This window comes from Quercus robur, chromosome 5 (assembly GCF_932294415.1).
Source record: "Quercus robur chromosome 5, dhQueRobu3.1, whole genome shotgun sequence".
NCBI classification, from domain to species: Eukaryota; Viridiplantae; Streptophyta; class Magnoliopsida; order Fagales; family Fagaceae; genus Quercus; species Quercus robur.
In genome coordinates, this window is record NC_065538.1 from 32,762,624 (window position 1) to 32,781,605 (window position 18,982).

At 52.4% G+C, this 18,982-nt stretch overlaps 52 non-coding genes and 1 pseudogene across 52 annotated transcripts; all 53 read right to left on the reverse strand.

Annotated features, from left to right (window-relative positions):
- Positions 1-218: 218 nt before the first annotated feature.
- LOC126732185 (5S ribosomal RNA) lies at positions 219-337 on the reverse strand. The gene has a single exon (XR_007659364.1). It is a non-coding gene; the product is annotated as a 5S ribosomal RNA (ribosomal RNA).
- Positions 338-573: 236 nt separating this feature from the next.
- On the reverse strand, positions 574-692 carry LOC126732186 (5S ribosomal RNA). The gene has a single exon (XR_007659365.1). It is a non-coding gene; the product is annotated as a 5S ribosomal RNA (ribosomal RNA).
- Positions 693-930: 238 nt separating this feature from the next.
- On the reverse strand, positions 931-1,049 carry LOC126732188 (5S ribosomal RNA). Its single transcript, XR_007659367.1, has one exon. It is a non-coding gene; the product is annotated as a 5S ribosomal RNA (ribosomal RNA).
- Positions 1,050-1,286: 237 nt separating this feature from the next.
- Positions 1,287-1,405, reverse strand: LOC126730803 (5S ribosomal RNA). The gene has a single exon (XR_007658067.1). It is a non-coding gene; the product is annotated as a 5S ribosomal RNA (ribosomal RNA).
- A 237-nt stretch (positions 1,406-1,642) lies between these two features.
- On the reverse strand, positions 1,643-1,761 carry LOC126732189 (5S ribosomal RNA). Its single transcript, XR_007659368.1, has one exon. It is a non-coding gene; the product is annotated as a 5S ribosomal RNA (ribosomal RNA).
- A 237-nt stretch (positions 1,762-1,998) lies between these two features.
- Positions 1,999-2,117, reverse strand: LOC126730688 (5S ribosomal RNA). Its single transcript, XR_007657951.1, has one exon. It is a non-coding gene; the product is annotated as a 5S ribosomal RNA (ribosomal RNA).
- Positions 2,118-2,355: 238 nt separating this feature from the next.
- On the reverse strand, positions 2,356-2,474 carry LOC126732190 (5S ribosomal RNA). The gene has a single exon (XR_007659369.1). It is a non-coding gene; the product is annotated as a 5S ribosomal RNA (ribosomal RNA).
- A 238-nt stretch (positions 2,475-2,712) lies between these two features.
- Positions 2,713-2,831, reverse strand: LOC126732191 (5S ribosomal RNA). Its single transcript, XR_007659370.1, has one exon. It is a non-coding gene; the product is annotated as a 5S ribosomal RNA (ribosomal RNA).
- Positions 2,832-3,067: 236 nt separating this feature from the next.
- LOC126732192 (5S ribosomal RNA) lies at positions 3,068-3,186 on the reverse strand. The gene has a single exon (XR_007659371.1). It is a non-coding gene; the product is annotated as a 5S ribosomal RNA (ribosomal RNA).
- Positions 3,187-3,423: 237 nt separating this feature from the next.
- On the reverse strand, positions 3,424-3,542 carry LOC126732193 (5S ribosomal RNA). The gene has a single exon (XR_007659372.1). It is a non-coding gene; the product is annotated as a 5S ribosomal RNA (ribosomal RNA).
- A 236-nt stretch (positions 3,543-3,778) lies between these two features.
- LOC126732194 (5S ribosomal RNA) lies at positions 3,779-3,897 on the reverse strand. Its single transcript, XR_007659373.1, has one exon. It is a non-coding gene; the product is annotated as a 5S ribosomal RNA (ribosomal RNA).
- Positions 3,898-4,135: 238 nt separating this feature from the next.
- LOC126732195 (5S ribosomal RNA) lies at positions 4,136-4,254 on the reverse strand. The gene has a single exon (XR_007659375.1). It is a non-coding gene; the product is annotated as a 5S ribosomal RNA (ribosomal RNA).
- A 237-nt stretch (positions 4,255-4,491) lies between these two features.
- On the reverse strand, positions 4,492-4,610 carry LOC126730804 (5S ribosomal RNA). Its single transcript, XR_007658068.1, has one exon. It is a non-coding gene; the product is annotated as a 5S ribosomal RNA (ribosomal RNA).
- A 237-nt stretch (positions 4,611-4,847) lies between these two features.
- Positions 4,848-4,966, reverse strand: LOC126731262 (5S ribosomal RNA). Its single transcript, XR_007658514.1, has one exon. It is a non-coding gene; the product is annotated as a 5S ribosomal RNA (ribosomal RNA).
- A 237-nt stretch (positions 4,967-5,203) lies between these two features.
- On the reverse strand, positions 5,204-5,322 carry LOC126730735 (5S ribosomal RNA). The gene has a single exon (XR_007657998.1). It is a non-coding gene; the product is annotated as a 5S ribosomal RNA (ribosomal RNA).
- A 237-nt stretch (positions 5,323-5,559) lies between these two features.
- Positions 5,560-5,678, reverse strand: LOC126732196 (5S ribosomal RNA). Its single transcript, XR_007659376.1, has one exon. It is a non-coding gene; the product is annotated as a 5S ribosomal RNA (ribosomal RNA).
- Positions 5,679-5,914: 236 nt separating this feature from the next.
- On the reverse strand, positions 5,915-6,033 carry LOC126732197 (5S ribosomal RNA). Its single transcript, XR_007659377.1, has one exon. It is a non-coding gene; the product is annotated as a 5S ribosomal RNA (ribosomal RNA).
- Positions 6,034-6,270: 237 nt separating this feature from the next.
- Positions 6,271-6,389, reverse strand: LOC126732199 (5S ribosomal RNA). Its single transcript, XR_007659379.1, has one exon. It is a non-coding gene; the product is annotated as a 5S ribosomal RNA (ribosomal RNA).
- Positions 6,390-6,625: 236 nt separating this feature from the next.
- Positions 6,626-6,744, reverse strand: LOC126732200 (5S ribosomal RNA). Its single transcript, XR_007659381.1, has one exon. It is a non-coding gene; the product is annotated as a 5S ribosomal RNA (ribosomal RNA).
- Positions 6,745-6,981: 237 nt separating this feature from the next.
- On the reverse strand, positions 6,982-7,090 carry LOC126731954 (5S ribosomal RNA; annotated as a pseudogene).
- Positions 7,091-7,330: 240 nt separating this feature from the next.
- On the reverse strand, positions 7,331-7,450 carry LOC126731881 (5S ribosomal RNA). Its single transcript, XR_007659115.1, has one exon. It is a non-coding gene; the product is annotated as a 5S ribosomal RNA (ribosomal RNA).
- A 239-nt stretch (positions 7,451-7,689) lies between these two features.
- On the reverse strand, positions 7,690-7,811 carry LOC126731880 (5S ribosomal RNA). Its single transcript, XR_007659114.1, has one exon. It is a non-coding gene; the product is annotated as a 5S ribosomal RNA (ribosomal RNA).
- Positions 7,812-8,047: 236 nt separating this feature from the next.
- On the reverse strand, positions 8,048-8,166 carry LOC126730806 (5S ribosomal RNA). Its single transcript, XR_007658070.1, has one exon. It is a non-coding gene; the product is annotated as a 5S ribosomal RNA (ribosomal RNA).
- Positions 8,167-8,407: 241 nt separating this feature from the next.
- Positions 8,408-8,528, reverse strand: LOC126731855 (5S ribosomal RNA). The gene has a single exon (XR_007659091.1). It is a non-coding gene; the product is annotated as a 5S ribosomal RNA (ribosomal RNA).
- A 237-nt stretch (positions 8,529-8,765) lies between these two features.
- LOC126730736 (5S ribosomal RNA) lies at positions 8,766-8,884 on the reverse strand. Its single transcript, XR_007657999.1, has one exon. It is a non-coding gene; the product is annotated as a 5S ribosomal RNA (ribosomal RNA).
- A 237-nt stretch (positions 8,885-9,121) lies between these two features.
- Positions 9,122-9,241, reverse strand: LOC126731502 (5S ribosomal RNA). The gene has a single exon (XR_007658747.1). It is a non-coding gene; the product is annotated as a 5S ribosomal RNA (ribosomal RNA).
- Positions 9,242-9,479: 238 nt separating this feature from the next.
- LOC126731388 (5S ribosomal RNA) lies at positions 9,480-9,599 on the reverse strand. The gene has a single exon (XR_007658635.1). It is a non-coding gene; the product is annotated as a 5S ribosomal RNA (ribosomal RNA).
- A 237-nt stretch (positions 9,600-9,836) lies between these two features.
- On the reverse strand, positions 9,837-9,956 carry LOC126731764 (5S ribosomal RNA). The gene has a single exon (XR_007659005.1). It is a non-coding gene; the product is annotated as a 5S ribosomal RNA (ribosomal RNA).
- A 235-nt stretch (positions 9,957-10,191) lies between these two features.
- Positions 10,192-10,310, reverse strand: LOC126730764 (5S ribosomal RNA). Its single transcript, XR_007658027.1, has one exon. It is a non-coding gene; the product is annotated as a 5S ribosomal RNA (ribosomal RNA).
- Positions 10,311-10,547: 237 nt separating this feature from the next.
- LOC126730737 (5S ribosomal RNA) lies at positions 10,548-10,666 on the reverse strand. Its single transcript, XR_007658000.1, has one exon. It is a non-coding gene; the product is annotated as a 5S ribosomal RNA (ribosomal RNA).
- A 237-nt stretch (positions 10,667-10,903) lies between these two features.
- LOC126730807 (5S ribosomal RNA) lies at positions 10,904-11,022 on the reverse strand. Its single transcript, XR_007658071.1, has one exon. It is a non-coding gene; the product is annotated as a 5S ribosomal RNA (ribosomal RNA).
- Positions 11,023-11,259: 237 nt separating this feature from the next.
- On the reverse strand, positions 11,260-11,378 carry LOC126731263 (5S ribosomal RNA). The gene has a single exon (XR_007658515.1). It is a non-coding gene; the product is annotated as a 5S ribosomal RNA (ribosomal RNA).
- Positions 11,379-11,615: 237 nt separating this feature from the next.
- LOC126730739 (5S ribosomal RNA) lies at positions 11,616-11,734 on the reverse strand. The gene has a single exon (XR_007658002.1). It is a non-coding gene; the product is annotated as a 5S ribosomal RNA (ribosomal RNA).
- A 237-nt stretch (positions 11,735-11,971) lies between these two features.
- On the reverse strand, positions 11,972-12,090 carry LOC126732201 (5S ribosomal RNA). The gene has a single exon (XR_007659382.1). It is a non-coding gene; the product is annotated as a 5S ribosomal RNA (ribosomal RNA).
- A 236-nt stretch (positions 12,091-12,326) lies between these two features.
- Positions 12,327-12,445, reverse strand: LOC126731710 (5S ribosomal RNA). Its single transcript, XR_007658952.1, has one exon. It is a non-coding gene; the product is annotated as a 5S ribosomal RNA (ribosomal RNA).
- A 238-nt stretch (positions 12,446-12,683) lies between these two features.
- Positions 12,684-12,802, reverse strand: LOC126732202 (5S ribosomal RNA). Its single transcript, XR_007659383.1, has one exon. It is a non-coding gene; the product is annotated as a 5S ribosomal RNA (ribosomal RNA).
- Positions 12,803-13,039: 237 nt separating this feature from the next.
- LOC126731264 (5S ribosomal RNA) lies at positions 13,040-13,158 on the reverse strand. Its single transcript, XR_007658516.1, has one exon. It is a non-coding gene; the product is annotated as a 5S ribosomal RNA (ribosomal RNA).
- A 236-nt stretch (positions 13,159-13,394) lies between these two features.
- Positions 13,395-13,513, reverse strand: LOC126730740 (5S ribosomal RNA). The gene has a single exon (XR_007658003.1). It is a non-coding gene; the product is annotated as a 5S ribosomal RNA (ribosomal RNA).
- A 238-nt stretch (positions 13,514-13,751) lies between these two features.
- On the reverse strand, positions 13,752-13,871 carry LOC126731416 (5S ribosomal RNA). Its single transcript, XR_007658663.1, has one exon. It is a non-coding gene; the product is annotated as a 5S ribosomal RNA (ribosomal RNA).
- A 239-nt stretch (positions 13,872-14,110) lies between these two features.
- LOC126732203 (5S ribosomal RNA) lies at positions 14,111-14,229 on the reverse strand. Its single transcript, XR_007659384.1, has one exon. It is a non-coding gene; the product is annotated as a 5S ribosomal RNA (ribosomal RNA).
- Positions 14,230-14,468: 239 nt separating this feature from the next.
- LOC126732204 (5S ribosomal RNA) lies at positions 14,469-14,587 on the reverse strand. Its single transcript, XR_007659385.1, has one exon. It is a non-coding gene; the product is annotated as a 5S ribosomal RNA (ribosomal RNA).
- A 236-nt stretch (positions 14,588-14,823) lies between these two features.
- On the reverse strand, positions 14,824-14,942 carry LOC126732205 (5S ribosomal RNA). The gene has a single exon (XR_007659386.1). It is a non-coding gene; the product is annotated as a 5S ribosomal RNA (ribosomal RNA).
- A 238-nt stretch (positions 14,943-15,180) lies between these two features.
- Positions 15,181-15,299, reverse strand: LOC126732206 (5S ribosomal RNA). Its single transcript, XR_007659387.1, has one exon. It is a non-coding gene; the product is annotated as a 5S ribosomal RNA (ribosomal RNA).
- A 236-nt stretch (positions 15,300-15,535) lies between these two features.
- On the reverse strand, positions 15,536-15,654 carry LOC126732207 (5S ribosomal RNA). Its single transcript, XR_007659388.1, has one exon. It is a non-coding gene; the product is annotated as a 5S ribosomal RNA (ribosomal RNA).
- A 238-nt stretch (positions 15,655-15,892) lies between these two features.
- LOC126732208 (5S ribosomal RNA) lies at positions 15,893-16,011 on the reverse strand. Its single transcript, XR_007659389.1, has one exon. It is a non-coding gene; the product is annotated as a 5S ribosomal RNA (ribosomal RNA).
- Positions 16,012-16,248: 237 nt separating this feature from the next.
- LOC126730808 (5S ribosomal RNA) lies at positions 16,249-16,367 on the reverse strand. Its single transcript, XR_007658072.1, has one exon. It is a non-coding gene; the product is annotated as a 5S ribosomal RNA (ribosomal RNA).
- A 237-nt stretch (positions 16,368-16,604) lies between these two features.
- On the reverse strand, positions 16,605-16,723 carry LOC126732210 (5S ribosomal RNA). Its single transcript, XR_007659391.1, has one exon. It is a non-coding gene; the product is annotated as a 5S ribosomal RNA (ribosomal RNA).
- A 237-nt stretch (positions 16,724-16,960) lies between these two features.
- On the reverse strand, positions 16,961-17,079 carry LOC126730689 (5S ribosomal RNA). The gene has a single exon (XR_007657952.1). It is a non-coding gene; the product is annotated as a 5S ribosomal RNA (ribosomal RNA).
- A 238-nt stretch (positions 17,080-17,317) lies between these two features.
- Positions 17,318-17,436, reverse strand: LOC126732211 (5S ribosomal RNA). Its single transcript, XR_007659392.1, has one exon. It is a non-coding gene; the product is annotated as a 5S ribosomal RNA (ribosomal RNA).
- A 238-nt stretch (positions 17,437-17,674) lies between these two features.
- On the reverse strand, positions 17,675-17,793 carry LOC126732212 (5S ribosomal RNA). Its single transcript, XR_007659393.1, has one exon. It is a non-coding gene; the product is annotated as a 5S ribosomal RNA (ribosomal RNA).
- Positions 17,794-18,029: 236 nt separating this feature from the next.
- Positions 18,030-18,148, reverse strand: LOC126732213 (5S ribosomal RNA). Its single transcript, XR_007659394.1, has one exon. It is a non-coding gene; the product is annotated as a 5S ribosomal RNA (ribosomal RNA).
- Positions 18,149-18,385: 237 nt separating this feature from the next.
- LOC126732214 (5S ribosomal RNA) lies at positions 18,386-18,504 on the reverse strand. The gene has a single exon (XR_007659395.1). It is a non-coding gene; the product is annotated as a 5S ribosomal RNA (ribosomal RNA).
- A 236-nt stretch (positions 18,505-18,740) lies between these two features.
- On the reverse strand, positions 18,741-18,859 carry LOC126732215 (5S ribosomal RNA). Its single transcript, XR_007659396.1, has one exon. It is a non-coding gene; the product is annotated as a 5S ribosomal RNA (ribosomal RNA).
- Positions 18,860-18,982: the final 123 nt, after the last annotated feature.

The following is an 18,982-nucleotide window of genomic DNA, read 5'->3' on the forward strand; positions in this document are numbered from 1 at the left end:
TCCTTATAAAGGATCCGAATGCAGCGATGCACTCTAACACCAGGGAGCTGCAGCCCGAGGGCATTTCCAGATCGCCGCCACCAAATTAGCACCCAAAACGAGATCAGCGGCTCGTATTTTTGGCCTGGGGCAGACTAAGCCTACGAAGCGAGCGTGCTGGACCGCCGTAAACGGTAAGCCCGGCGACAAAAAAAAAAAAAAATCCGAAGAAAAAGAGAGGGGTGCAACACGAGGACTTCCCAGGAGGTCACCCATCCTAGTACTACTCTCGCCCAAACACGCTTAACTGCGGAGTTCTGATGGGATCCGGTGCATTAGTGTTGGTATGATCGCACCCATCAGCATAAGCGCGTTAAATCCTTATAAAGGATCCGAATGCAGCGATGCACTCTAACACCAGGGAGCTGCAGCCCGAGGGCATTTCCAGATCGCCGCCACCAAATTAGCACCCAAAACGAGTTCAGCGGCTCGTATTTTTGGCCTGGGGCAGACTAAGCCTACGAAGCGAGCGTGCTGGACCGCCGTAAACGGTAAGCCCGGCGACAAAAAAAAAAAAATCCGAAGAAAAAGAGAGGGGTGCAACACGAGGACTTCCCAGGAGGTCACCCATCCTAGTACTACTCTCGCCCAAACACGCTTAACTGCGGAGTTCTGATGGGATCCGGTGCATTAGTGTTGGTATGATCGCACCCATCAGCATAAGCGCGTTAAATCCTTATAAAGGATCCGAATGCAGCGATGCACTCTAACACCAGGGAGCTGCAGCCCGAGGGCATTTCCAGATCGCCGCCACCAAATTAGCACCCAAAACGAGATCAGCGGCTCGTATTTTTGGCCTGGGGCAGACTAAGCCTACGAAGCGAGCATGCTGGACCGCCGTAAACGGTAAGCCCGGCGACAAAAAAAAAAAAAAATCCGAAGAAAAAGAGAGGGGTGCAACACGAGGACTTCCCAGGAGGTCACCCATCCTAGTACTACTCTCGCCCAAACACGCTTAACTGCGGAGTTCTGATGGGATCCGGTGCATTAGTGTTGGTATGATCGCACCCATCAGCATAAGCGCGTTAAATCTTTATAAAGGATCCGAATGCAGCGATGCACTCTAACACCAGGGAGCTGCAGCCCGAGGGCATTTCCAGATCGCCGCCACCAAATTAGCACCCAAAACGAGTTCAGCGGCTCGTATTTTTGGCCTGGGGCAGACTAAGCCTACGAAGCGAGCGTGCTGGACCGCCGTAAACGGTAAGCCCGGCGACAAAAAAAAAAAAAATCCGAAGAAAAAGAGAGGGGTGCAACACGAGGACTTCCCTGGAGGTCACCCATCCTAGTACTACTCTCGCCCAAACACGCTTAACTGCGGAGTTCTGATGGGATCCGGTGTATTAGTGTTGGTATGATCGCACCCATCAGCATAAGCGCGTTAAATCATTATAAAGGATCCGAATGCAGCGATGCACTCTAACACCAGGGAGCTGCAGCCCGAGGGCATTTCCAGATCGCCGCCACCAAATTAGCACCCAAAACGAGTTCAGCGGCTCGTATTTTTGGCCTGGGGCAGACTAAGCCTACGAAGCGAGCGTGCTGGACCGCCGTAAACGGTAAGCCCGGCGACAAAAAAAAAAAAAATCCGAAGAAAAAGAGAGGGGTGCAACACGAGGACTTCCCAGGAGGTCACCCATCCTAGTACTACTCTCGCCCAAACACGCTTAACTGCGGAGTTCTGATGGGATCCGGTGCATTAGTGTTGGTATGATCGCACCCATCAGCATAAGCGCGTTAAATCCTTATAAAGGATCCGAATGCATCGCTGCATTCTAACACCAGGGAGCTGCAGCCCGAGGGCATTTCCAGATCGCCACCACCAAATTAGCACCCAAAACGAGATCAGCGGCTCGTATTTTTGGCCTGGGGCAGACTAAGCCTACGAAGCGAGCGTGCTGGACCGCCGTAAACGGTAAGCCCGGCGACAAAAAAAAAAAAAATCCGAAGAAAAAGAGAGGGGTGCAACACGAGGACTTCCCAGGAGGTCACCCATCCTAGTACTACTCTCGCCCATACACGCTTAACTGCGGAGTTCTGATGGGATCCGGTGCATTAGTGTTGGTATGATCGCACCCATCAGCATAAGCGCGTTAAATCCTTATAAAGGATCCGAATGCAGCGATGCACTCTAACACCAGGGAGCTGCAGCCCGAGGGCATTTCCAGATCGCCGCCACCAAATTAGCACCCAAAACGAGTTCAGCGGCTCGTATTTTTGGCCTGGGGCAGACTAAGCCTACGAAGCGAGCGTGCTGGACCGCCGTAAACGGTAAGCCCGGCAACAAAAAAAAAAAAAAATCCGAAGAAAAAGAGAGGGGTGCAACACGAGGACTTCCCAGGAGGTCACCCATCCTAGTACTACTCTCGCCCAAACACGCTTAACTGCGGAGTTCTGATGGGATCCGGTGCATTAGTGTTGGTATGATCGCACCCATCAGCATAAGCGCGTTAAATCCTTATAAAGAATCCGAATGCAGCGATGCACTCTAACACCAGGGAGCTGCAGCCCGAGGGCATTTCCAGATCGCCGCCACCAAATTAGCACCCAAAACGAGATCAGCGGCTCGTATTTTTGGCCTGGGGCAGACTAAGCCTACGAAGCGAGCGTGCTGGACCGCCATAAACGGTAAGCCCGGCGACAAAAAAAATAAAAAATCCGAAGAAAAAGAGAGGGGTGCAACACGAGGACTTCCCAGGAGGTCACCCATCCTAGTACTACTCTCGCCCAAACACGCTTAACTGCGGAGTTCTGATGGGATCCGGTGCATTAGTGTTGGTATGATCGCACCCATCAGCATAAGCGCGTTAAATCATTATAAAGGATCCGAATGAAGCGATGCACTCTAACACCAGGGAGCTGCAGCCCGAGGGCATTTCCAGATCGCCGCCACCAAATTAGCACCCAAAACGAGTTCAGCGGCTCGTATTTTTGGCCTGGGGCAGACTAAGCCTACGAAGCGAGCGTGCTGGACCGCCGTAAACGGTAAGCCCGGCGACAAAAAAAAAAAAATCCGAAGAAAAAGAGAGGGGTGCAACACGAGGACTTCCCAGGAGGTCACCCATCCTAGTACTACTCTCGCCCAAACACGCTTAACTGCGGAGTTCTGATGGGATCCGGTGCATTAGTGTTGGTATGATCGCACCCATCAGCATAAGCGCGTTAAATCCTTATAAAGGATCCGAATGCAGCGATGCACTCTAACACCAGGGAGCTGCAGCCCGAGGGCATTTCCAGATCGCCGCCACCAAATTAGCACCCAAAACGAGATCAGCGGCTCGTATTTTTGGCCTGGGGCAGACTAAGCCTACGAAGCGAGCGTGCTGGACCGCCGTAAACGGTAAGCCCGGCGACAAAAAAAAAAAAAATCCGAAGAAAAAGAGAGGGGTGCAACACGAGGACTTCCCAGGAGGTCACCCATCCTAGTACTACTCTCGCCCAAACACGCTTAACTGCGGAGTTCTGATGGGATCCGGTGCATTAGTGTTGGTATGATCGCACCCATCAGCATAAGCGCGTTAAATCCTTATAAAGGATCCGAATGCAGCGATGCACTCTAACACCAGGGAGCTGCAGCCCGAGGGCATTTCCAGATCGCCGCCACCAAATTAGCACCCAAAACGAGTTCAGCGGCTCGTATTTTTGGCCTGGGGCAGACTAAGCCTACGAAGCGAGCGTGCTGGACCGCCGTAAACGGTAAGCCCGGCGACAAAAAAAAAAAAATCCGAAGAAAAAGAGAGGGGTGCAACACGAGGACTTCCCAGGAGGTCACCCATCCTAGTACTACTCTCGCCCAAACACGCTTAACTGCGGAGTTCTGATGGGATCCGGTGCATTAGTGTTGGTATGATCGCACCCATCAGCATAAGCGCGTTAAATCCTTATAAAGGATCCGAATGCAGCGATGCACTCTAACACCAGGGAGCTGCAGCCCGAGGGCATTTCCAGATCGCCGCCACCAAATTAGCACCCAAAACGAGATCAGCGGCTCGTATTTTTGGCCTGGGGCAGACTAAGCCTACGAAGCGAGCGTGCTGGACCGCCGTAAACGGTAAGCCCGGCGACAAAAAAAAAAAAAAATCCGAAGAAAAAGAGAGGGGTGCAACACGAGGACTTCCCAGGAGGTCACCCATCCTAGTACTACTCTCGCCCAAACACGCTTAACTGCGGAGTTCTGATGGGATCCGGTGCATTAGTGTTGGTATGATCGCACCCATCAGCATAAGCGCGTTAAATCCTTATAAAGGATCCGAATGCAGCGATGCACTCTAACACCAGGGAGCTGCAGCCCGAGGGCATTTCCAGATCGCCGCCACCAAATTAGCACCCAAAACGAGTTCAGCGGCTCGTATTTTTGGCCTGGGGCAGACTAAGCCTACGAAGCGAGCGTGCTGGACCGCCGTAAACGGTAAGCCCGGCGACAAAAAAAAAAAAAATCCGAAGAAAAAGAGAGGGGTGCAACACGAGGACTTCCCTGGAGGTCACCCATCCTAGTACTACTCTCGCCCAAACACGCTTAACTGCGGAGTTCTGATGGGATCCGGTGTATTAGTGTTGGTATGATCGCACCCATCAGCATAAGCGCGTTAAATCCTTATAAGGGATCCGAATGCAGCGATGCACTCTAACACCAGGGAGCTGCAGCCCGAGGGCATTTCCAGATCGCCGCCACCAAATTAGCACCCAAAACGAGTTCAGCGGCTCGTATTTTTGGCCTGGGGCAGACTAAGCCTACGAAGCGAGCGTGCTGGACCGCCGTAAACGGTAAGCCCGGCGACAAAAAAAAAAAAAATCCGAAGAAAAAGAGAGGGGTGCAACACGAGGACTTCCCAGGAGGTCACCCATCCTAGTACTACTCTCGCCCAAACACGCTTACCTGCGGAGTTCTGATGGGATCCGGTGCATTAGTGTTGGTATGATCGCACCCATCAGCATAAGCGCGTTAAATCCTTATAAAGGATCCGAATGCAGCGATGCACTCTAACACCAGGGAGCTGCAGCCCGAGGGCATTTCCAGATCGCCGCCACCAAATTAGCACCCAAAACGAGATCAGCGGCTCGTATTTTTGGCCTGGGGCAGACTAAGCCTACGAAGCGAGCGTGCTGGACCGCCGTAAACGGTAAGCCCGGCGACAAAAAAAAAAAAAATCCGAAGAAAAAGAGAGGGGTGCAACACGAGGACTTCCCTGGAGGTCACCCATCCTAGTACTACTCTCGCCCAAACACGCTTAACTGCGGAGTTCTGATGGGATCCGGTGCATTAGTGTTGGTATGATCGCACCCATCAGCATAAGCGCGTTAAATCCTTATAAAGGATCCGAATGCAGCGATGCACTCTAACACCAGGGAGCTGCAGCCCGAGGGCATTTCCAGATCGCCGCCACCAAATTAGCACCCAAAACGAGATCAGCGGCTCGTATTTTTGGCCTGGGGCAGACTAAGCCTACGAAGCGAGCGTGCTGGACCGCCGTAAACGGTAAGCCCGGCGACAAAAAAAAAAAAAATCCGAAGAAAAAGAGAGGGGTGCAACACGAGGACTTCCCAGGAGGTCACCCATCCTAGTACTACTCTCGCCCAAACACGCTTAACTGCGGAGTTCTGATGGGATCCGGTGCATTAGTGTTGGTATGATCGCACCCATCAGCATAAGCGCGTTAAATCCTTATAAAGGATCCGAATGCAGCGATGCACTCTAACACCAGGGAGCTGCAGCCCGAGGGCATTTCCAGATCGCCGCCACCAAATTAGCACCCAAAACGAGTTCAGCGGCTCGTATTTTTGGCCTGGGGCAGACTAAGCCTACGAAGCGAGCGTGCTGGACCGCCGTAAACGGTAAGCCCGGCGACAAAAAAAAAAAAATCCAAAGAAAAAGAGGGGGGTGCAACACGAGGACTTCCCAGGAGGTCACCCATCCTAGTACTACTCTCGCCCAAACACGCTTAACTGCGGAGTTCTGATGGGATCCGGTGCATTAGTGTTGGTATGATCGCACCCATCAGCATAAGCGCGTTAAATCCTTATAAAGGATCCGAATGCAGCGATGCACTCTAACACCAGGGAGTAGCAGCCCGAGGGCATTTCCAGATCGTCGCCACCAAATTAGCACCCAAAACGAGATCAGCGGCTCGTATTTTTGGCCTGGGGCAGACTAAGCCTACGAAGCGAGCGTGCTGGACCGCCGTAAACGGTAAGCCCGGCGACAAAAAAAAAAAAAATCCGAAGAAAAAGAGAGGGGTGCAACACGAGGACTTCCCAGGAGGTCACCCATCCTAGTACTACTCTCGCCCAAACACGCTTAACTGCGGAGTTCTGATGGGATCCGGTGCATTAGTGTTGGTATGATCGCACCCATCAGCATAAGCGCGTTAAATCCTTATAAAGGATCCGAATGCAGCGATGCACTCTAACACCAGGGAGCTGCAGCCCGAGGGCATTTCCAGATCGCCGCCACCAAATTAGCACCCAAAACGAGTTCAGCGGCTCGTATTTTTGGCCTGGGGCAGACTAAGCCTACGAAGCGAGCGTGCTGGACCGCCGTAAACGGTAAGCCCGGCGACAAAAAAAAAAAAATCCGAAGAAAAAGAGGGGGGTGCAACACGAGGACTTCCCAGGAGGTCACCCATCCTAGTACTACTCTCGCCCAAACACGCTTAACTGCGGAGTTCTGATGGGATCCGGTGCATTAGTGTTGGTATGATCGCACCCATCAGCATAAGCGCGTTAAATCCTTATAAAGGATCCGAATGCAGCGATGCACTCTAACACCAGGGAGCAGCAGCCCGAGGGCATTTCCAGATCGCCGCCACCAAATTAGCACCCAAAACGAGATCAGCGGCTCGTATTTTTGGCCTGGGGCAGACTAAGCCTACGAAGCGAGCGTGCTGGACCGCCGTAAACGGTAAGCCCGGCGACAAAAAAAAAAAAAATCCGAAGAAAAAGACAGGGGTGCAACACGAGGACTTACCCATCCTAGTACTACTCTCGCCCAAACACGCTTAACTGCGGAGTTCTGATGGGGATCCGGTGCATTAGTGTTGGTATGATCGCACCATCAGCATAAGCGCCGTTAAATCCTTATAAAGGATCTGAATGCAGCGATGCACTCTAACACCAGGGAGCTGCAGCCCGAGGGCATTTCCAGATCGCCGCCACCAAATTAGCACCCAAAACGAGTTCAGCGGCTCGTATATTTTTGGCCTGGGGGCAGACTAAGCCTACGAAGCGAGCGTGCTGGACCGCCGTAAACGATAAGCCCGGCGACCAAAAAAAAAAAAATCCGAAGAAAAAGAGAGGGGTGCAACACGAGGACTTCCAGGAGGTCACCCATCCTAGTACTCACTCCTCGTCCAAACACGCTTAACTGCGGAGTTCTGATGGGATCCGGTGCATTAGTGTTGGTATGATCGCACCCCATCAGCATAAGCGCGTTAAATCCTTATAAAGAATCCGAATGCAGCGATGCACTCTAACACCAGGGAGCTGCAGCCCGAGGGCATTTCCAGATCGCCGCCACCAAATTAGCACCCAAAACGAGATCAGCGGCTCGTATTTTTGGCCTGGGGCAGACTAAGCCTACGAAGCGGAGCGTGCTGGACCGCCGTAAACGGTAAGCCCGGCGACAAAAAAAAAAAAAATCCGAAGAAAAAGAGAGGGGTGCAACACGAGGAACTTCCCAGGAGGTCACCCATCCTAGTACTACTCTCGCCCAAACACGGCTTAACTGCGGAAGTTCTGATGGGATCCGGTGCATTAGTGTTGGTATGATCGCACCCATCAGCATAAGCGCGTTAAATCCTTATAAAGGGATCCGAATGCAGCGATGCACTCTAACACCAGGGAGCTGCAGCCCGAGGGCATTTCCAGATCGCCGCCACCAAATTAGCACCCAAAACGAGTTCAGCGGCTCGTATTTTTGGCCTGGGGCAGACTAGCCTACGAAGCGAGCGTGCTGGACCGCCGTAAACGGTAAGCCCGGCGACAAAAAAAAAAAAATCCGAAGAAAAAGAGAGGGGTGCAACACGAGGACTTCCCTGGAGGTCACCCATCCTAGTACTACTCTCGCCCAAACACGCTTAACTGCGGAGTTCTGATGGGATCCGGTGTATTAGTGTTGGTATGATCGCACCCCATCAGCATAAGCGCGTTAAATCCTTATAAGGGATCCGAATGCAGCGATGCACTCTAACACCAGGGAGCTGCAGCCCGAGGGCATTTCCAGATCGCCGCCACCAAATTAGCACCCAAAACGAGTTCAGCGGCTCGTATTTTTGGCCTGGGCAGACTAAGGCCTACGAAGCGAGCGTGCTGGACCGCCGGTAAACGGTAAGCCCGGCGACAAAAAAAAAAAAAAATCCGAAGAAAAAAGAGAGGGGTGCAACACGAGGACTTCCCAGGAGGTCACCCATCCTAGTACTACTCTCCGCCCCAAACACGCTTACCTGCGGAGTTCTGATGGGATCCGGTGCATTAGTGTTGGTATGATCGCACCCATCAGCATAAGCGCGTTAAATCCTTATAAAGGATCCGAATGCAGCGATGCACTCTAACACCAGGGAGCTGCAGCCGAGGGCATTTCAGATCGCCGCCACCAAATTAGCACCCCAAAACGAGATCAGCGGCTCGTATTTTTGGCCTGGGGCAGACTAAGCCTACGAAGCGAGCGTGCTGGACCGCCGTAAAACGGTAAGCCCGGCGACAAAAAAAAAAAAAATCCGAAGAAAAAGAGAGGGGTGCAACACGAGGACTTCCCTGGAGGTCACCCATCCTAGTACTACTCTCGCCCAAACACGCTTAACTGCGGAGTTCTGATGGGATCCGGTGCATTAGTGTTGGTATGATCGCACCCATCAGCATAAGCGCGTTAAATCCTTATAAGGATCCGAATGCAGCGATGCACTCTAACACCAGGGAGCTGCAGCCCGAGGGCATTTCCAGATCGCCGCCACCAAATTAGCACCCAAAACGAGATCAGCGGCTCGTATTTTTGGCCTGGGGCAGACTAAGCCTACGAAGCGAGCGTGCTGGACCGCCGTAAACGGTAAGCCCTGGAGACAAAAAAAAAAAAAATCCGAAGAAAAAGAGAGGGGTGCAACACGAGGACTTCCCAGGAGGTCACCCATCCTAGTACTACTCTCGCCCCAAACACGCTTAACTGCGGAGTTCAGATGGGATCCGGTGCATTAGTGTTGGTATGATCGCACCCATCAGCATAAGCGCGTTAAATCCTTATAAAGGATCCGAATGCAGCGATGCACTCTAACACCAGGGAGCTGCAGCCCGAGGGCATTTCCAGATCGCCGCCACCAAATTAGCACCCAAAACGAGTTCAGCGGCTCGTATTTTTGGCCGTGGGGCAGACTAAGCCTACGAAGCGAGCGTGCTGGACCGCCGTAAACGGTAAGCCCGGCGACAAAAAAAAAAAAATCCGAAGAAAAAGAGGGGGGGTGCAACACGAGGACTTTCCCAGGAGGTCACCCATCCTAGTACTACTCTCGCCCAAACACGCTTAACTGCGGAGTTCTGATGGGATCCGGTGCATTAGTGTTGGTATGATCGCACCCATCAGCATAAGCGCGTTAAATCCTTATAAAGGATCCGAATGCAGCGATGCACTCTAACACCAGGGAGCAGCAGCCCGAGGGCATTTCCAGATCGCCGCCACCAAATTAGCACCCAAAACGAGATCAGCGGCTCGTATTTTTGGCCTGGGGCAGACTAAGCCTACGAAGCGAGCGTGCTGGACCGCCGTAAACGGCAAGCCGGCGACAAAAAAAAAAAAAAATCCGAAGAAAAAGAGAGGGGTGCAACACGAGGACTTCCCAGGAGGTCACCCATCCTAGTACTACTCTCGCCCAAACACGCTTAACTGCGGGAGTTCTGATGGGATCCGGTGCATTAGTGTTGGTATGATCGCACCATCAGCATAAGCGCGTTAAATCCTTATAAAGGATCCGAATGCAGCGATGCACTCTAACACCAGGGAGCTGCAGCCCGAGGGCATTTCCAGATCGCCGCCACCAAATTAGCACCCAAAACGAGTTCAGCGGCTCGTATTTTTGGCCTGGGGCAGACTAAGCCTACGAAGCGAGCGTGCTGGACCGCCGTAAACGATAAGCCCGGCGACCAAAAAAAAAATATCCGAAGAAAAAGAGAGGGGTGCAACACGAGGACTTCCCAGGAGGTCACCCATCCTAGTACTACTCTCGTCCAAACACGCTTAACTGCGGAGTTCTGATGGGATCCGGTGCATTAGTGTTGGTATGATCGCACCCATCAGCATAAGCGCGTTAAATCCTTATAAAGGATCCGAATGCAGCGATGCACTCTAACACCAGGGAGCTGCAGCCCGAGGGCATTTCCAGATCGCCGCCACCAAATTAGCACCCAAAACGAGATCAGCGGCTCGTATTTTTGGCCTGGGGCAGACTAAGCCTACGAAGCGAGCGTGCTGGACCGCCGTAAACGGTAAGCCCGGCGACAAAAAAAAAAAAAATCCGAAGAAAAAGAGAGGGGTGCAACACGAGGACTTCCCTGGAGGTCACCCATCCTAGTACTACTCTCGCCCAAACACGCTTAACTGCGGAGTTCTGATGGGATCCGGTGCATTAGTGTTGGTATGATCGCACCCATCAGCATAAGCGCGTTAAATCCTTATAAAGGATCCGAATGCAGCGATGCACTCTAACACCAGGGAGCTGCAGCCCGAGGGCATTTCCAGATCGCCGCCACCAAATTAGCACCCAAAACGAGTTCAGCGGCTCGTATTTTTGGCCTGGGGCAGACTAAGCCTACGAAGCGAGCGTGCTGGACCGCCGTAAACGGTAAGCCCGGCGACAAAAAAAAAAAAAATCCGAAGAAAAAGAGAGGGGTGCAACACGAGGACTTCCCTGGAGGTCACCCATCCTAGTACTACTCTCGCCCAAACACGCTTAACTGCGGAGTTCTGATGGGATCCGGTGTATTAGTGTTGGTATGATCGCACCCATCAGCATAAGCGCGTTAAATCCTTATAAGGGATCCGAATGCAGCGATGCACTCTAACACCAGGGAGCTGCAGCCCGAGGGCATTTCCAGATCGCCGCCACCAAATTAGCACCCAAAACGAGTTCAGCGGCTCGTATTTTTGGCCTGGGGCAGACTAAGCCTACGAAGCGAGCGTGCTGGACCGCCGTAAACGGTAAGCCCGGCGACAAAAAAAAAAAAAATCCGAAGAAAAAGAGAGGGGTGCAACACGAGGACTTCCCAGGAGGTCACCCATCCTAGTACTACTCTCGCCCAAACACGCTTACCTGCGGAGTTCTGATGGGATCCGGTGCATTAGTGTTGGTATGATCGCACCCATCAGCATAAGCGCGTTAAATCCTTATAAAGGATCCGAATGCAGCGATGCACTCTAACACCAGGGAGCTGCAGCCCGAGGGCATTTCCAGATCGCCGCCACCAAATTAGCACCCAAAACGAGATCAGCGGCTCGTATTTTTGGCCTGGGGCAGACTAAGCCTACGAAGCGAGCGTGCTGGACCGCCGTAAACGGTAAGCCCGGCGACAAAAAAAAAAAAAATCCGAAGAAAAAGAGAGGGGTGCAACACGAGGACTTCCCTGGAGGTCACCCATCCTAGTACTACTCTCGCCCAAACACGCTTAACTGCGGAGTTCTGATGGGATCCGGTGCATTAGTGTTGGTATGATCGCACCCATCAGCATAAGCGCGTTAAATCCTTATAAAGGATCCGAATGCAGCGATGCACTCTAACACCAGGGAGCTGCAGCCCGAGGGCATTTCCAGATCGCCGCCACCAAATTAGCACCCAAAACGAGATCAGCGGCTCGTATTTTTGGCCTGGGGCAGACTAAGCCTACGAAGCGAGCGTGCTGGACCGCCGTAAACGGTAAGCCCGGCGACAAAAAAAAAAAAAAACCGAAGAAAAAGAGAGGGGTGCAACACGAGGACTTCCCAGGAGGTCACCCATCCTAGTACTACTCTCGCCCAAACACGCTTAACTGCGGAGTTCTGATGGGATCCGGTGCATTAGTGTTGGTATGATCGCACCCATCAGCATAAGCGCGTTAAATCCTTATAAAGGATCCGAATGCAGCGATGCACTCTAACACCAGGGAGCTGCAGCCCGAGGGCATTTCCAGATCGCCGCCACCAAATTAGCACCCAAAACGAGTTCAGCGGCTCGTATTTTTGGCCTGGGGCAGACTAAGCCTACGAAGCGAGCGTGCTGGACCGCCGTAAACGATAAGCCCGGCGACCAAAAAAAAAAAATCCGAAGAAAAAGAGAGGGGTGCAACACGAGGACTTCCCAGGAGGTCACCCATCCTAGTACTACTCTCTTCCAAACACGCTTAACTGCGGAGTTCTGATGGGATCCGGTGCATTAGTGTTGGTATGATCGCACCCATCAGCATAAGCGCGTTAAATCCTTATAAAGGATCCGAATGCAGCGATGCACTCTAACACCAGGGAGCTGCAGCCCGAGGGCATTTCCAGATCGCCGCCACCAAATTAGCACCCAAAACGAGATCAGCGGCTCGTATTTTTGGCCTGGGGCAGACTAAGCCTACGAAGCGAGCGTGCTGGACCGCCGTAAACGGTAAGCCCGGCGACAAAAAAAAAAAAAAATCCGAAGAAAAAGAGAGGGGTGCAACACGAGGACTTCCCAGGAGGTCACCCATCCTAGTACTACTCTCGCCCAAACACGCTTAACTGCGGAGTTCTGATGGGATCCGGTGCATTAGTGTTGGTATGATCGCACCCATCAGCATAAGCGCGTTAAATCCTTATAAAGGATCCGAATGCAGCGATGCACTCTAACACCAGGGAGCTGCAGCCCGAGGGCATTTCCAGATCGCCGCCACCAAATCAGCACCCAAAACGAGATCAGCGGCTCGTATTTTTGGCCTGGGGCAGACTAAGCCTACGAAGCGAGCGTGCTGGACCGCCGTAAACGGTAAGCCCGGCGACAAAAAAAAAAAAAATCCGAAGAAAAAGAGAGGGGTGCAACACGAGGACTTCCCAGGAGGTCACCCATCCTAGTACTACTCTCGCCCAAACACGCTTACCTGCGGAGTTCTGATGGGATCCGGTGCATTAGTGTTGGTATGATCGCACCCATCAGCATAAGCGCGTTAAATCCTTATAAAGGATCCGAATGCAGCGATGCACTCTAACACCAGGGAGCTGCAGCCCGAGGGCATTTCCAGATCGCCGCCACCAATTAGCACCCAAAACGAGATCAGCGGCTCGTATTTTTGGCCTGGGGCAGACTAAGCCTACGAAGCGAGCGTGCTGGACCGCCGTAAACGGTAAGCCCGGCGACAAAAAAAAAAAAAATCCGAAGAAAAAGAGAGGGGTGCAACACGAGGACTTCCCTGGAGGTCACCCATCCTAGTACTACTCTCGCCCAAACACGCTTAACTGCGGAGTTCTGATGGGATCCGGTGCATTAGTGTTGGTATGATCGCACCCATCAGCATAAGCGCGTTAAATCCTTATAAAGGAACCGAATGCAGCGATGCACTCTAACACCAGGGAGCTGCAGCCCGAGGGGCATTTCCAGATCGCCGCCACCAAATTAGCACCCAAAACGAGATCAGCGGCTCGTATTTTTGGCCTGGGGCAGACTAAGCCTACGAAGCGAGCGTGCTGGACCGCCGGTAAACGGTAAGTCCGGCGACAAAAAAAAAAAAATCCGAAGAAAAAGAGAGGGGTGCAACACGAGGGACTTCCCAGGAGGTCACCCATCCTAGTACTACTCTCGCCCAAACACGCTTAACTGCGGAGTTCTGATGGGATCCGGTGCATTAGTGTTGGTATGATCGCACCCATCAGCATAAGCGCGTTAAATCCTTATAAAGGATCCGAATGCAGCGATGCACTCTAACACCAGGGAGCTGCAGCCCGAGGGCATTTCCAGATCGCCGCCACCAAATTAGCACCCAAAACGAGTTCAGCGGCTCGTATTTTTGGCCTGGGGCAGACTAAGCCTACGAAGCGAGCGTGCTGGACCGCCGTAAACGGTAAGCCCGGCAACAAAAAAAAAAAAAAAATCCGAAGAAAAAGAGAGGGGTGCAACACGAGGACTTCCCAGGAGGTCACCCATCCTAGTACTACTCTCGCCCAAACACGCTTAACTGCGGAGTTCTGATGGGATCCGGTGCATTAGTGTTGGTATGATCGCACCCATCAGCATAAGCGCGTTAAATCCTTTATAAAGGATCCGAATGCAGCGATGCACTCTAACACCAGGGAGCTGCAGCCCGAGGGCATTTCCAGATCGCCGCCACCAAATTAGCACCCAAAACGAGATCAGCGGCTCGTATTTTTGGCCTGGGGCAGACTAAGCCTACGAAGCGAGCGTGCTGGACCGCCATAAACGGTAAGCCCGGCGACAAAAAAAAAAAAAAATCCGAAGAAAAAGAGAGGGGTGCAACACGAGGACTTCCCAGGAGGTCACCCATCCTAGTACTACTCTCGCCCAAACACGCTTAACTGCGGAGTTCTGATGGGATCCGGTGCATTAGTGTTGGTATGATCGCACCCATCAGCATAAGCGCGTTAAATCATTATAAAGGATTCGAATGAAGCGATGCACTCTAACACCAGGGAGCTGCAGCCCGAGGGCATTTCCAGATCGCCGCCACCAAATTAGCACCCAAAACGAGTTCAGCGGCTCGTATTTTTGGCCTGGGGCAGACTAAGCCTACGAAGCGAGCGTGCTGGACCGCCGTAAACGGTAAGCCCGGCGACAAAAAAAAAAAAATCCGAAGAAAAAGAGAGGGGTGCAACACGAGGACTTCCCAGGAGGTCACCCATCCTAGTACTACTCTCGCCCAAACACGCTTAACTGCGGAGTTCTGATGGGATCCGGTGCATTAGTGTTGGTATGATCGCACCCATCAGCATAAGCGCGTTAAATCCTTATAAAGGATCCGAATGCAGCGATGCACTCTAACACCAGGGAGCTGCAGCCCGAGGGCATTTCCAGATCGCCGCCACCAAATTAGCACCCAAAACGAGATCAGCGGCTCGTATTTTTGGCCTGGGGCAGACTAAGCCTACGAAGCGAGCGTGCTGGACCGCCGTAAACGGTAAGCCCGGCGACAAAAAAAAAAAAAAATCCGAAGAAAAAGAGAGGGGTGCAACACGAGGACTTCCCAGGAGGTCACCCATCCTAGTACTACTCTCGCCCAAACACGCTTAACTGCGGAGTTCTGATGGGATCCGGTGCATTAGTGTTGGTATGATCGCACCCATCAGCATAAGCGCGTTAAATCCTTATAAAGGATCCGAATGCAGCGATGCACTCTAACACCAGGGAGCTGCAGCCCGAGGGCATTTCCAGATCGCCGCCACCAAATTAGCACCCAAAACGAGTTCAGCGGCTCGTATTTTTGGCCTGGGGCAGACTAAGCCTACGAAGCGAGCGTGCTGGACCGCCGTAAACGGTAAGCCCGGCGACAAAAAAAAAAAAATCCGAAGAAAAAGAGAGGGGTGCAACACGAGGACTTCCCAGGAGGTCACCCATCCTAGTACTACTCTCGCCCAAACACGCTTAACTGCGGAGTTCTGATGGGATCCGGTGCATTAGTGTTGGTATGATCGCACCCATCAGCATAAGCGCGTTAAATCCTTATAAAGGATCCGAATGCAGCGATGCACTCTAACACCAGGGAGCTGCAGCCCGAGGGCATTTCCAGATCGCCGCCACCAAATTAGCACCCAAAACGAGATCAGCGGCTCGTATTTTTGGCCTGGGGCAGACTAAGCCTACGAAGCGAGCATGCTGGACCGCCGTAAACGGTAAGCCCGGCGACAAAAAAAAAAAAAAATCCGAAGAAAAAGAGAGGGGTGCAACACGAGGACTTCCCAGGAGGTCACCCATCCTAGTACTACTCTCGCCCAAACACGCTTAACTGCGGAGTTCTGATGGGATCCGGTGCATTAGTGTTGGTATGATCGCACCCATCAGCATAAGCGCGTTAAATCTTTATAAAGGATCCGAATGCAGCGATGCACTCTAACACCAGGGAGCTGCAGCCCGAGGGCATTTCCAGATCGCCGCCACCAAATTAGCACCCAAAACGAGTTCAGCGGCTCGTATTTTTGGCCTGGGGCAGACTAAGCCTACGAAGCGAGCGTGCTGGACCGCCGTAAACGGTAAGCCCGGCGACAAAAAAAAAAAAAATCCGAAGAAAAAGAGAGGGGTGCAACACGAGGACTTCCCTGGAGGTCACCCATCCTAGTACTACTCTCGCCCAAACACGCTTAACTGCGGAGTTCTGATGGGATCCGGTGTATTAGTGTTGGTATGATCGCACCCATCAGCATAAGCGCGTTAAATCATTATAAAGGATCCGAATGCAGCGATGCACTCTAACACCAGGGAGCTGCAGCCCGAGGGCATTTCCAGATCGCCGCCACCAAATTAGCACCCAAAACGAGTTCAGCGGCTCGTATTTTTGGCCTGGGGCAGACTAAGCCTACGAAGCGAGCGTGCTGGACCGCCGTAAACGGTAAGCCCGGCGACAAAAAAAAAAAAAATCCGAAGAAAAAGAGAGGGGTGCAACACGAGGACTTCCCAGGAGGTCACCCATCCTAGTACTACTCTCGCCCAAACACGCTTAACTGCGGAGTTCTGATGGGATCCGGTGCATTAGTGTTGGTATGATCGCACCCATCAGCATAAGCGCGTTAAATCCTTATAAAGGATCCGAATGCATCGCTGCATTCTAACACCAGGGAGCTGCAGCCCGAGGGCATTTCCAGATCGCCACCACCAAATTAGCACCCAAAACGAGATCAGCGGCTCGTATTTTTGGCCTGGGGCAGACTAAGCCTACGAAGCGAGCGTGCTGGACCGCCGTAAACGGTAAGCCCGGCGACAAAAAAAAAAAAAATCCGAAGAAAAAGAGAGGGGTGCAACACGAGGACTTCCCAGGAGGTCACCCATCCTAGTACTACTCTCGCCCATACACGCTTAACTGCGGAGTTCTGATGGGATCCGGTGCATTAGTGTTGGTATGATCGCACCCATCAGCATAAGCGCGTTAAATCCTTATAAAGGATCCGAATGCAGCGATGCACTCTAACACCAGGGAGCTGCAGCCCGAGGGCATTTCCAGATCGCCGCCACCAAATTAGCACCCAAAACGAGTTCAGCGGCTCGTATTTTTGGCCTGGGGCAGACTAAGCCTACGAAGCGAGCGTGCTGGACCGCCGTAAACGGTAAGCCCGGCAACAAAAAAAAAAAAAAATCCGAAGAAAAAGAGAGGGGTGCAACACGAGGACTTCCCAGGAGGTCACCCATCCTAGTACTACTCTCGCCCAAACACGCTTAACTGCGGAGTTCTGATGGGATCCGGTGCATTAGTGTTGGTATGATCGCACCCATCAGCATAAGCGCGTTAAATCCTTATAAAGAATCCGAATGCAGCGATGCACTCTAACACCAGGGAGCTGCAGCCCGAGGGCATTTCCAGATCGCCGCCACCAAATTAGCACCCAAAACGAGATCAGCGGCTCGTATTTTTGGCCTGGGGCAGACTAAGCCTACGAAGCGAGCGTGCTGGACCGCCATAAACGGTAAGCCCGGCGACAAAAAAAATAAAAAATCCGAAGAAAAAGAGAGGGGTGCAACACGAGGACTTCCCAGGAGGTCACCCATCCTAGTACTACTCTCGCCCAAACACGCTTAACTGCGGAGTTCTGATGGGATCCGGTGCATTAGTGTTGGTATGATCGCACCCATCAGCATAAGCGCGTTAAATCATTATAAAGGATCCGAATGAAGCGATGCACTCTAACACCAGGGAGCTGCAGCCCGAGGGCATTTCCAGATCGCCGCCACCAAATTAGCACCCAAAACGAGTTCAGCGGCTCGTATTTTTGGCCTGGGGCAGACTAAGCCTACGAAGCGAGCGTGCTGGACCGCCGTAAACGGTAAGCCCGGCGACAAAAAAAAAAAAATCCGAAGAAAAAGAGAGGGGTGCAACACGAGGACTTCCCAGGAGGTCACCCATCCTAGTACTACTCTCGCCCAAACACGCTTAACTGCGGAGTTCTGATGGGATCCGGTGCATTAGTGTTGGTATGATCGCACCCATCAGCATAAGCGCGTTAAATCCTTATAAAGGATCCGAATGCAGCGATGCACTCTAACACCAGGGAGCTGCAGCCCGAGGGCATTTCCAGATCGCCGCCACCAAATTAGCACCCAAAACGAGATCAGCGGCTCGTATTTTTGGCCTGGGGCAGACTAAGCCTACGAAGCGAGCGTGCTGGACCGCCGTAAACGGTAAGCCCGGCGACAAAAAAAAAAAAAATCCGAAGAAAAAGAGAGGGGTGCAACACGAGGACTTCCCAGGAGGTCACCCATCCTAGTACTACTCTCGCCCAAACACGCTTAACTGCGGAGTTCTGATGGGATCCGGTGCATTAGTGTTGGTATGATCGCACCCATCAGCATAAGCGCGTTAAATCCTTATAAAGGATCCGAATGCAGCGATGCACTCTAACACCAGGGAGCTGCAGCCCGAGGGCATTTCCAGATCGCCGCCACCAAATTAGCACCCAAAACGAGTTCAGCGGCTCGTATTTTTGGCCTGGGGCAGACTAAGCCTACGAAGCGAGCGTGCTGGACCGCCGTAAACGGTAAGCCCGGCGACAAAAAAAAAAAAATCCGAAGAAAAAGAGAGGGGTGCAACACGAGGACTTCCCAGGAGGTCACCCATCCTAGTACTACTCTCGCCCAAACACGCTTAACTGCGGAGTTCTGATGGGATCCGGTGCATTAGTGTTGGTATGATCGCACCCATCAGCATAAGCGCGTTAAATCCTTATAAAGGATCCGAATGCAGCGATGCACTCTAACACCAGGGAGCTGCAGCCCGAGGGCATTTCCAGATCGCCGCCACCAAATTAGCACCCAAAACGAGA